An 11,107-nucleotide genomic window follows, 5' to 3' on the forward strand; every position below is an offset into this window, starting at 1 on the left:
TCTGGCTCCGGACAGCTTCCAGGGACAGGTGTGGGGGGTTCTGAAGGCAGGATAAGGGATACAATCCATTTCGGAAGTGAAGTAACATCGGCCACACACCGCTATAAATATGGACACAGCTGACTAGGGGGGCGAAGGGGAGATCGGAGAGAACCTGGAGGAACTTAGAAGAAAGGGGTAGGGTTAGGGGTGGGGGGAGGGGGGAGGGGGGCGACCCTGAGACCTGAGGATACGGTCAGGTTTCTGGATGGACATGAAACCTGATGACAAGATACACTCCAGACCCTGGCGTCCTGAGGCCCCAGGGGAGGGCAGAAGAAAGGCGAGCAGGCAGAGGACCTCCGTGTGTCCTCAACCTTTCTAAGCCCCCTTCCCCTTCTAAATCCCCTTCTCTCTCCACCCCTTTCTGAGCACTCCCTCTCATCTGTCAGCCCCTTCAGAGGGGGTGGACTGGAACAGCCCTTTCCAGAGAGTCCAGATAGCCTTTGGACTGACCAGGCGGTGGCGCAGTGGATAGAGCGTCGGACTGGGCGTGGAGGACGCAAGTTCGAAACCCTGAGCTTGCCAGTTTGAGTGCGGGCTCATCTGGTTTGAGCAAGGCTCACCAGCTTGAGCCCAAGATTGCTGGCTTGAGCAAAGGGTCACTCGGTCTGCTGTAGTCCCCTGGTCAAGGCCTATATGAGAAAGCAAACAATGAAACAACTAAGGTGCTACAACAAAGAATTTATGCTTCTCATGTCTCTCCCTTCCTGTCTGTCTGTCCCTCTCTCTGTCTCTGTCTCTGTCACACATACAAAAAAAGAAATGTGACCCTTTGGCTGGTGGAGACCTCCCTGGCCCTTCTTATCTGGGGCAGCACCTTCATATTTTTGTGATACCAAGCTGGGCCAGAGCTTTTGAGGTTCGGCCCTTGGGTTCCCTGCAGCCTGATTACCCAGCAATTATCTACAAACACTACTGACCTGGGACACCCAGTCCTAGGCTAGGCTCTTCATTGGAAACTGTGCCAGAGAGAACTTTGCCCATCCATACCCTCACCCTTTCAAATCCCAGTATAGACATCTCCACTCCACTTCCCATCTAGGAGCCAATTTTGAAATGGAGGATAGGTATAAATTTTGACATCATTCATTCATATTATCCAACAAACATTTCATGAGCACCTGTGCTGGGGGCCTGGGGATAGCCCCATAGTGAAGGGGCTCGCAGTCCAGAGGGGTGATGGGGGTCAGCAGGCTGTGATGGGGGCACATAGGCAGCTATGGGGATCAGGGAGCTGGTAGGTCTGGGAAGACTTCCTGTAGAAAATGTCATCTAAACTGAGGGCTAAAGGTATTAGGGGCTAAGGGAAAGTGTTCCCTGCAGAGAGAACAGCAAGTGCAAAGGTCCTGAGACAGGAACTTCTAGCTTTGGTCCTAGCTTTGCCATTTATTTGCTGTGTGGTCTGGACAAGAATTGCCTCTTTCTGAACCTCAGTTTCACAATACTCAAGTTGAAGGCCCAACAGGGCACCAGGAACACAAAAGGTAGTCCATAAGTATTTGCCAAATGTTGATGAAAATTTTGAGGTTCTAGAAGATAGTCATAAAACAAAAGGCTCATAAGCCCCTGTCTGGAATAAGCAGGTTGGGGCAGCCTATGACCTTTTCCTGGCCAAGGTGCCCCCTGCCCGTCGGCCCCTTCCCCCTGGCCCACCAGTCCTCTGCCAGCTGTCCCTCCATGTGTGCTCTGGTCTGTCAAGAGCAAGCACCTGTTCCGGAACACCTGATGCCTTGCTTCCCAGGGATTTCAGACGAGTGGATGCACGGAAGTTCAGCTGCCACACTGGCTTAACCCTGGAGCCTGGGCGCCGGGTCCTCAGAGGCCCAATGTTGTCCCTCTTGACCCCATAGAGAACTCTGGCACTGCTCCCAATTTTAGCTGGAAAGATCCCACTTTGACTCTTAGCTCTAACATTGCCTGGATGTGTGACCTGGGGAAAGTCAGTCAACCTCTCTGGTCACCATCACCATCAATAAAAATACAGCCAACACATCCTCAGTGCATATATCATATATGCCTGGGGCCATGTTTAAAGCCTTCTATAAATAAACTATATCCTATATCAGGATTCTGAGTTCTCAAGTACCGTTGATCCCATTTCACAAGAAGAGGAAACTGAGGCACAGAGCAGGGTTATATGACTTACAGGGTGAAATAATCCTATAGCTGAAATAACCCATTCACCTTGTGCCTTCTTCATATGAATTAGCTCATTTAATTCACCCCAAAACCAAATGAAGTTGTGGGAACCATTAATAGAGGTCTCTTTTAATAGATGTGGGAACTGAGGCCCAGAGAGGCTAAACAATCTGCCCTAAGTTATGAAGCTGTATAACCCACTGGGAACACTCCATGAATAGGGCCATTATTATTGCTGCTGTTATTATTCTTCTACCTGTTAAGAAAACTTATCTAAAACTTGGAAATGAAGGAAAAGAGACTATAGCATGTGATTTTGAAGTTCTACTGGAGTGATATCCAACATGACCACCACTGGTTATTTCCTTTTTATAGCACTGTTCAATACAGGACCACTAGCCACCTGTGACTTTGTCAATTTAAATGTAAATCAATTAAAATGAAATAAAATAAGTAATCCAATTTCTCATTCATACTAGCCACTGTGTAAATGCTCAATGGCCTCAGGGCTTATGGCTGCTGTACTAAAAAGCACAGCTTCGCCTGACCAGGCGGTGGCGCAGTGGATAGAGCGTCGAACTGGGATGCGGAAGGACCCAGGTTCGAGACCCCAAGGTCACCAGCTTGAGCACGGGCTCATCTGATTTGAGCAAAGCTCACCAGCTTGAACTCAAGGTCGCTGGCTTGAGCAAGGGTTACTCAGTCTGCTGTAGCCCCACGGTCAAGGCACATATGAGAAAGCGATCAATGAACAACTAAAGTGTCACAATGAAAAATTAATGCTTCTTATCTCTCTCCCTTCCTGTCTGTCTGTCCCTGTCTGTTCCTCTCTCTGACTCTATCTCTGTCTCTGTAAATAGAAATTTTAAAAAAGTACAGATTTTAAACACGTCGATCATCACAGGAAGTTCTATTGGACCAGGTTTCTCTAGAAAACACCTCTAGTTGACTTTGCTCTTTATCGTCAGGTTAGGGCCCCCCTGGAAAGTAGCAGTTACCTTGTAGATTTCTGCCTGGTACAAAAGAGAAGCCCTATTAGTTTGTGACATGCAGGACATGTTGCAAGTTCATATCTAGCCTAATCTTTTTCTAACATTCTTTTTATTATTATCATTCATTTTAGAGAGTAGAGAGAGAGAGAGAGAGGGAAGAGTGGAAGGGAGGAGCAGAAAGCATCAACTCTCATATGTTCCTTGACCAGGCAAGCTCAGGGTTTCAAACCAGTGAGCTCAGCTTTTCAGGTTGGTGCTTTATCCACTGCGCCACCACAGGTCAGGCAGGCCTAACATTCTTTTTTTTTTTTTTTTTTTTTTTTTTGTATTTTTCTGAAGCTGGAAACGGGGAGAGACAGTCAGACAGACTCCCACATGCACCCGACTGGGATCCACCCGGCACGCCCACCAGGGGCGATGCTCTGCCCTCCAGGGGGTGATGCTCTGCCCCTCCGGGGCGTTGCTCTGCCGTGACCAGAGCCACTCTAGCTCCTGGGGCCGAGGCCAAGGAGCCATCCCCAGCGCCCTGGCCATCTTTGCTTCAATGGAGCCTTAGCTGCGGGAGGGGAAGAGAGAGACAGAGAGGAAGGAGGGGAGGGGTGGAGAAGCAAATGGGCGCTTCTCCTATGTGCCCTGGCTGGGAATCGAACCCGGGTACCCCCGCACGCCAGGCCGACGCTCTATCGCTGAGCCAACCGGCCAGGGCCCTAACATTCTTTAAAAAGGAAAAATCCTGACAAATACCTAGTTCTGCTAATGCTTTTAGAACTAACTTGACCACTTAACTGGTTCCCTGAATGAGTTAATCATTGACTCGTGTTTACTCTGTTGGGAGGAGTCATGTTTTCAACTTTATGAGAACTGTACACTGCAAATGAGGAAACTGAGGCTAGCTTCCTACAGCCTACCCTTCCCCAGCCCAGGAGCCTAGTCATTGCACACCAGGTTCTGCACACCCAGGCATCCCCCCATCACCGCCCAGCTCCAAGAAGCGGCTCAGAGAACCTGTCTTCCTCCCATGGTGGCAGAGAACCAGGTCAGCCAACCGCTGGGACATCAAAGGGAATCTATAAATACAGCTGCAGGAGGAAAAATAGACACTTTTCTAGCTCTTCTCGGCCTTGCCTTTCTCCCACTCCGAATCTTTCCAGGCTAGGTGCCCAACCCAGTAGTTGCTGCGCCAAAGCCCCCAACCTCAGGTACCCCTACTGGAAAACAGTGGAGGAAGCAACTGACAGAACCTCAGTTTCTCCCAATGAGCTCAACTTCGGCCCTTGCCTCCCCCTGCCAGATGTCTGAGAAAAGAGAGGCACCACTGGGTCTGTTCTTGGGAGGTGTAGATAAGATTTTAAGCCCAGAAGTTAGGATTACGTGTTTGTTGAAACCTTCAGATCCCAAAACTCTGGCATCTTCCTTCCTTCTCTTTGGAAACACATAGGATGTCTATATTGTGTTGGGCACTGGGAAGCTAGTGGCACCGAGGCAGACAGTTCAGACTTAGCCAGGGCAGTCATTAAGGCTTTCTGGATGAGGTGATATGAGCTGAGCCCAAAGGATGATGAGAGAGATGGAGGGGTGAAGAGCCAGGTTGGAGAGGGGAAGAAATTCTGAGTCCTCCTGGATTATTCCCCTTTCCTCACTCCCCAAATCCAAAATGCCTCTCAAACCTACCGATTGTTCTCTATCTCCACAAGCCCTACCCTGGTCCAGGCCACATGTTGTTCCCTTAGTCTAATGCAGTCACCTTCTCTCTGGTCCCCCTGAGTCATTCCGGTCCAGGATGCATTGTTTCTTGCAAGACAGCCTGAGGGAATTTTTTTAAAAGTTAAATCAGATCATCTCCCTTGCTCACTATAAACTCTCTCATGACTAGCTTGGTCTTGTCACTGCTGTGTCCCCAGCACCACCCAGAGCCTAACACACAGTAGGTGCTCAATAAAGTTAGCTGAATAAATAGTTCAGTGAGGGTCAAGACCCAGGGGCCTGCAGCTGTGCTTCCTGAAGACATTGAAGGTATGGTAGCTGGAGTTGAGCTTGTCCCAGGAAGGGCAAGAAGGGTACAAGGAGCATGTGTGTGGAGTTTGTAAGTTCAGCACCTGCCAAGAGCACCTCCACACACTGATGTCAGCATCACTTGAGTTACTAACCCTGGTGGCAATGATGGAATTGCCATTGGTTGAGGTCATTCACACACCTCCTCCACTATCACCATCTCTTTTTTCCTCCATAACAATTTTTATTTTCTTTTAAAAAAATAATTATGGTAAGCTGCTCTAGCCAGATAGCTTGGTTGGTTAGAGAGTCGTCCTGATATGCAAAGGTTATGGGTTCAACCCCTGGTCAAGGTACATACAGGAACAGATTGATGTTTCTGTCTATCTCTCCCTTCCTCTCTAAAATCAATAAATAAAATAAATTGTGGTAAACTATACATAATAGTATTTATTGTTTTAGCTATTTGTCATGTACAGTTCAGTGGCATTAAATACATTCACATTATTGTGCAGCCATCCCCATCATCCCTCACCAGAACTTTTTTATTTTCTCAAACTGAAACTCTGTCCCCATTAAACTCTATCTCCCCACCACCCCCTGGTCCAGCCCCTGGCTCCCACCATCTACCTCCTACCTCCTATCTCTATGGCTCTGACTCCCCTTGGGACCTTCTATGAGTGGAATCACACAGTACCTGTCCTTTTGTGTCTGGCTTACTTCACTCAGCAAAATGTCCTCAAAGTTCATTTATGTTGTTGCAGGTGTCAGAATTTCCTTCCTTTTGATGGCTGAATAATATTCCACTGTTTGGATGGACCACATTCATCCATCCATGGATGCTTGGATTATTTCCACCTTTTGCCCATTGTGAGTAATGCTGGTATGAACAAAGGTGTGCAATAATCTGTTTCTGACATACAAGTATCTGTTCTGTCTGTTTTTATTTCTGTTGACAATGCCCTGAACAATGTCATGGGCATCAAAGCTCCTCACAACTTCCAAGAAAAGATGAAGAGGGGGTGGGGGATGGGGAAGTGTTAAGAGGAAGAAATGTGGAATTTCACAACCTCAAAGGAAGCGAGAAGAAAACTCATCTATCTTAAGCACCTTCTATGTGCCTGGCCCTGGCATCTTTTGAAACATCCTCACATTAATCAACTTGCTCATAGCTGGGAAGTGGAAAGCTGAAGTTTAGACCCCAGCCTGCAGAGGGCATATCCATTCCACTACCTGCTTGCTTGCTTGCTTTTAATTAGGGGCAGCTCACCATTCCATCACTGATTCAAAAATGATTGATAATTGTAGAAGAAAAAAACTGAGGAGACAGGTCTGGCCAGTTGGCTCAGTGGTAGAGCGGCGGCCTGGCATGCAGAAGTCCCGGGTTCGATTCCCGGCCAGGGCACACAGGAGAAGCGCCCATCTGCTTCTCCACCCCTCCCCCTCTCCTTCCTCTCTGTCTCTCTCTTCCCCTCCCGCAGCGAGGCTCCATTGGAGCAAAAGATGGCCCAGGCACTGGGGATGGCTCCTTGGCCTCTCCCCCAGGCGCTAGAATGGCTCTGGTCGCAACAAAGTGACACCCCGGAGGGGCAGAGCATCGCCCCCTGGTGGGCAGAGCGTCACTCCCTGGTGGGTGTGCCAGGTGGATCCCGGTGGGGCGCATGCGGGAGTCTGTCTGTCTCTCCCCGTTTCCAGCTTCAGAAAAATACAAAAACAAACTGAGGAGACAAAGAGCTGCCCTCCCCTTCACTTTGAATTGTCAGGGAAGGCCTCTTAGATAAAAGGACATTGGCCAAGTACACAAGGATCTTCCTGAGACAATGGAGCAGCCAGTGCAAAGGCCCTAAGGCTGGGCTGTGTCTGCCTTACTGGAGGAACAGTGAGAAGGCAGAGATCCATGTGACTGAAGCAGAGTGATGGGGGTAGGATGGGAGAGGGTAGACCCTAGGGGGACTTCTGGATGAAGGCGGCACAGGACAGGGTCATGGCCTAGGCTTCTAGATACATGCACCAAGACACATAGATACATGCACCATATGGCCTTCCTTGTGGCTGCCTCTGCCCTCCAGCCCCCATTTGTACTCATGTCCCTGAGATTTCCAGATAACAAACATTTATTGAATAGCTACTGTTACTGTGTGCCAGGGTTGTTCTAGGCAATGGGGATCCAGCAGGGAACAAAATAGTGCTACGAGGGAGCACATATACAATGTTTGGTTGTGAAAAATAAATAAAATAAAGAAAAACAAAGCAGGATAAGAAGAAAGGATGGAGTGTTGCTGTAGATATAAGGTCAGGGTGGCCTCACTGCAGAGGTGACATTTGAGCTGAGATTTGGCAGAAGGGACCTATAGAAATCTGTAGGGAGAACATTCCAGGCAGCAATAACAGCAAGTGCAAAGTCCCTGGAGCAGGACAGGCTGGGAACAAAATTACACACTCAGAGACACCATCAAATCCTTAACAGCTATACCTCCAACACTTTGGAGTGATGCCTCCTCCTTTAGGAAGCTCCCCTCCACCAGATACTCAATGCTTCCAGATGAGAGTGGCACCAAATCATGGGGCTGAAGAAGCAAAGAAGGGAGGGCCCATCCCAGGTTCAGATGTGCAGGTGGGAGGTCCCTGAGACCCCCACTCACTCAGCCCAGATCCTAAGTCATTTGCCTTAAGCGCCTTCCAAGCCCAAGAGCAGATAGCTATGATTAAAAGTGTGGGGTTCCAATTCCAGCTCCATTTCCTGGCTATGTGAGTGGCATAGTTGTTTCTCTCTGGGCCTCAGTTTCCACATCTGAAAATGGGATAATAGCCATAGCTTTGTTCTAGAATCATGGGGCTGCCTATAGTAGATGTTCGATAAATGTTAGCTCATTATTATAATGATTAATATATGCACACTATGGGAGATTTTCTGGGCAGCAGGCCCAGGGGTGCTGTATAGTCTCTGGAAAGGTCCACACCCTCTCTGGCACCAGTTACACCCAAATCCTCCAGGAACTCTAGGAGGATATTTGAACTTGGGAAAAGGTCCAAGAGAATCCCCCTCTCCCCTGCGAAGAGGCAAGAGTCAAAGGGTAGGGGCAGGGAAGGGTAAGGACCTTCACGCACACACACCTACCCGACATCCACCACCACCCCCACCCCGCAAAACACACACCATGGACTCCAGGCGGTTAGCTCTGTGGAGGGACCAGCTGGGTGGATTTAGCCGGCGCATCTGCCACCAGAGCAGCTGCCGTTTAGGGGGGGAGGCTGGAGGGGGTTTTGGGACGAGGGAAAATCTGTCCGAGGAGAATTGCGTCTGCGCCTCCCAGCTGCTAGCTCAGGCTGTGGGGGGACACCCCGAATCCGCCAGGACCCTGTGCCCCTCCCCTGCGGCGGCCGGCCCCACGTGCCTTTGGGGGGAGGGGGTGTCCAGGAGGCCTTGACGTCAAAGGAGACTTAGCCAATCGGAGCTGCCCTTTTCGAGCCCCAAGGGGATTCCCGGGCCACAGCAGCGACCTAGGGCGTGACCCAGCAGTGACGACCCCCAACCTGGGTTTAAAAGAAGGCCGGCACTTGGCCGGGGAAACCGAGTTTGGAAACCGCCAGAGGGGAAGTGGGACCCGGCGCGCCGCTGCCCACGGGCCTGGCTCCAGCTGGGCCCAGAGAGGGACAGGGATGGGCGGGAGTCACACAGCGGAGCCGCGAGGCGAGGAGCATGGATGGGTGGCGCGCAGGCAGCGGGGCAGTGTTCCCCTTCTCCAGTGGCGCCAGGCACCAGGGACAGGCTCAGCCTCAGCCCCTCTCGGGGTCCCCGAAGACGTTATGGTCCCCTCCAGATCTCCCCTGGCCCCCTCCGACCCGGGGCCGCAGCCGGGCCGCGCTGGGCTGAAGGTGTCCGTGGCTGCGGGCGCCCGCAAAACCCGCACTGGATTTCTCCCAGTCGGAGCAGGACGGGAGCACAGTGCTGTCCAACTGGCAGCTCAGGTGGGGAAACTGAGGCCCAGAAGGGCGGGGCTTTGCCTAAAGTCACACAACTGAGAGGGCAATGCTGGCTCTGGCGACCTCGGGTGAAGTCCTGCCCCTCCCCGGGCCTCGGGGTGAGCTGTGAACTTCCTGCCACCCTCCTCCAGGTCAGGGCTCAGACATTCAGGAGCCCAGGGCGGGGGAGGGAGCAGCCTGGTCTGACCTTGCCCTGATCCGGGGCATGAAAGACCCATTCATGGCCACTGAACATTGAATGACAGCTGAGCTGGGCCATGGGGGTGGGGCCTTCCTCAGGGCCTTTGTCCAAACAGGTCCCTCTTCCTAATATTCCCTTTCCATCCCTCACCCCACGCTCCATGTGCTTTTCCAAATCCATCTATTGTCCTTCTATGGCCCCCCAGACCTTCTCTGGTCCTCCTGGGTCCCCACCCAGTCACAGTGCCCTCGTCCATCTCAGCCTTTTTTCCTCTGTCTTCCCTGATAGATTGAAGGCAAGTTGCAGGTTTGTCTTGCTCACTGCTCAGCCCAGGGCCTGGTAAAAAGTAGGTGCTCAATAAATGTTTGTTGACAGAATAAGTTTCAGGAAAGGGAGGACATGCCAGGGGGTGGGCACAGCACAGGTCATGGTGTGGAGGTGGAAGGTGCAGAGCCTGGCTGCCACCTGGAGGTGCTGTGTCTTAGACCCCACCCTTGTTGGGAGGCCTCATCTCCCCAGGTGGGTAGGACACAGGGAGTGGGATTGATACTTGGCAGGTGCAGGCCTATTTGCCTGGGACTCTGGCTGTGCCGGAAAGCGGGTCAAGACAAAACCACTGGCAGGAAGGCCGGGCTGCTGGCGGAGGTTTGTGGTCACCAGGACAGCCCCTGGGGAGATGCCTAGGCCATGGAAGAAACGGGTTGGCCAGGGAGCAGGGTTCAAGTTTTGACGCCACACAGCCTGTGTGAGCCCTGGGACTGTTGGTGTTATGGATGAGACAATGGGTAAGGCCCACACAGAAGATGCGTTATAACCTTCAGTAAGAGGACTAATGCTTTCTTCCCATCTGCCTGTGCACTTGGGCAAGCTCCTTGGCCTCTTTGCGTTTTGGTTTCTCAACTGTGGGAGCCTCATGGGGCTGCCCTGATGAGTGAATGAAGTGACTTATGCATCAAGGGCTCAGAAGTGGCCCCAGCACACAGTATGTGTTCAAGAAATGTCATTAGATAAAAACATAATAAAATGTTTGTTGAGTGCCTACTGTATACTGGAAATGCTGACGAGACCAGTAGGGGAGACATACATGGTCACATCCACATGGGGAGGTGCTTTGGACAGACAGGGATATTGAGTCCCTGAGAGGGACTCCCACTGTCCTCAGGTCACAGAGGGACAGGGAGGTTACAAGGAGGTCTCTACAATCAGAAGATGGTTTGTCTTAGAGTCCCAAAAGCAGGGGGCAGGAATGATCCCCATGGGCCCAGCGGGAGCTGTAGGCCCTAGGAACCCTTTTCTCTACCAGGCTGCACAGAATGATGGAACGTGGAACGGCAGACAGCATGTGTGCCACAATCTCTGGAGCCAGCTGGCTCAGGTCAATTCCCCACTTTCTGACTGGGTGACTTTGGACCAGACACCTCTCTGTGCCTCAGTTTCCTTACATGTCTACTGAGTGTTAGATGTAATGCTTGTGGATTGAATGACCTCATATGAAGGGGGCCATGTAGACCACGGGTGTTCCTGACACCACCTCATCATCCAGGGGTGTGACTGGGGATGGATCCTGGGGATGTGAATCTGGCCAGAGTGAACCGGAGCAGGAAGTTGGGAGGGGGCTGGGGGGGAGCGGTAGGGGAAGGGATTGTGCAATTAGGCGCCCCACCTGAACAGAAAAAGAGAGCCTTCTCTTGGGTCTCTCTCCCATCCCCCGCATCCACCCCCAGAGCCTCGGGCCGCCCACCCAGCTCTGCCTCCGTTCCGCGCAGCCGTCAATCCG

This window comes from Saccopteryx bilineata, chromosome 1, assembly GCF_036850765.1.
Source record: "Saccopteryx bilineata isolate mSacBil1 chromosome 1, mSacBil1_pri_phased_curated, whole genome shotgun sequence".
In the NCBI taxonomy this organism is placed as follows: Eukaryota; Metazoa; Chordata; class Mammalia; order Chiroptera; family Emballonuridae; genus Saccopteryx; species Saccopteryx bilineata.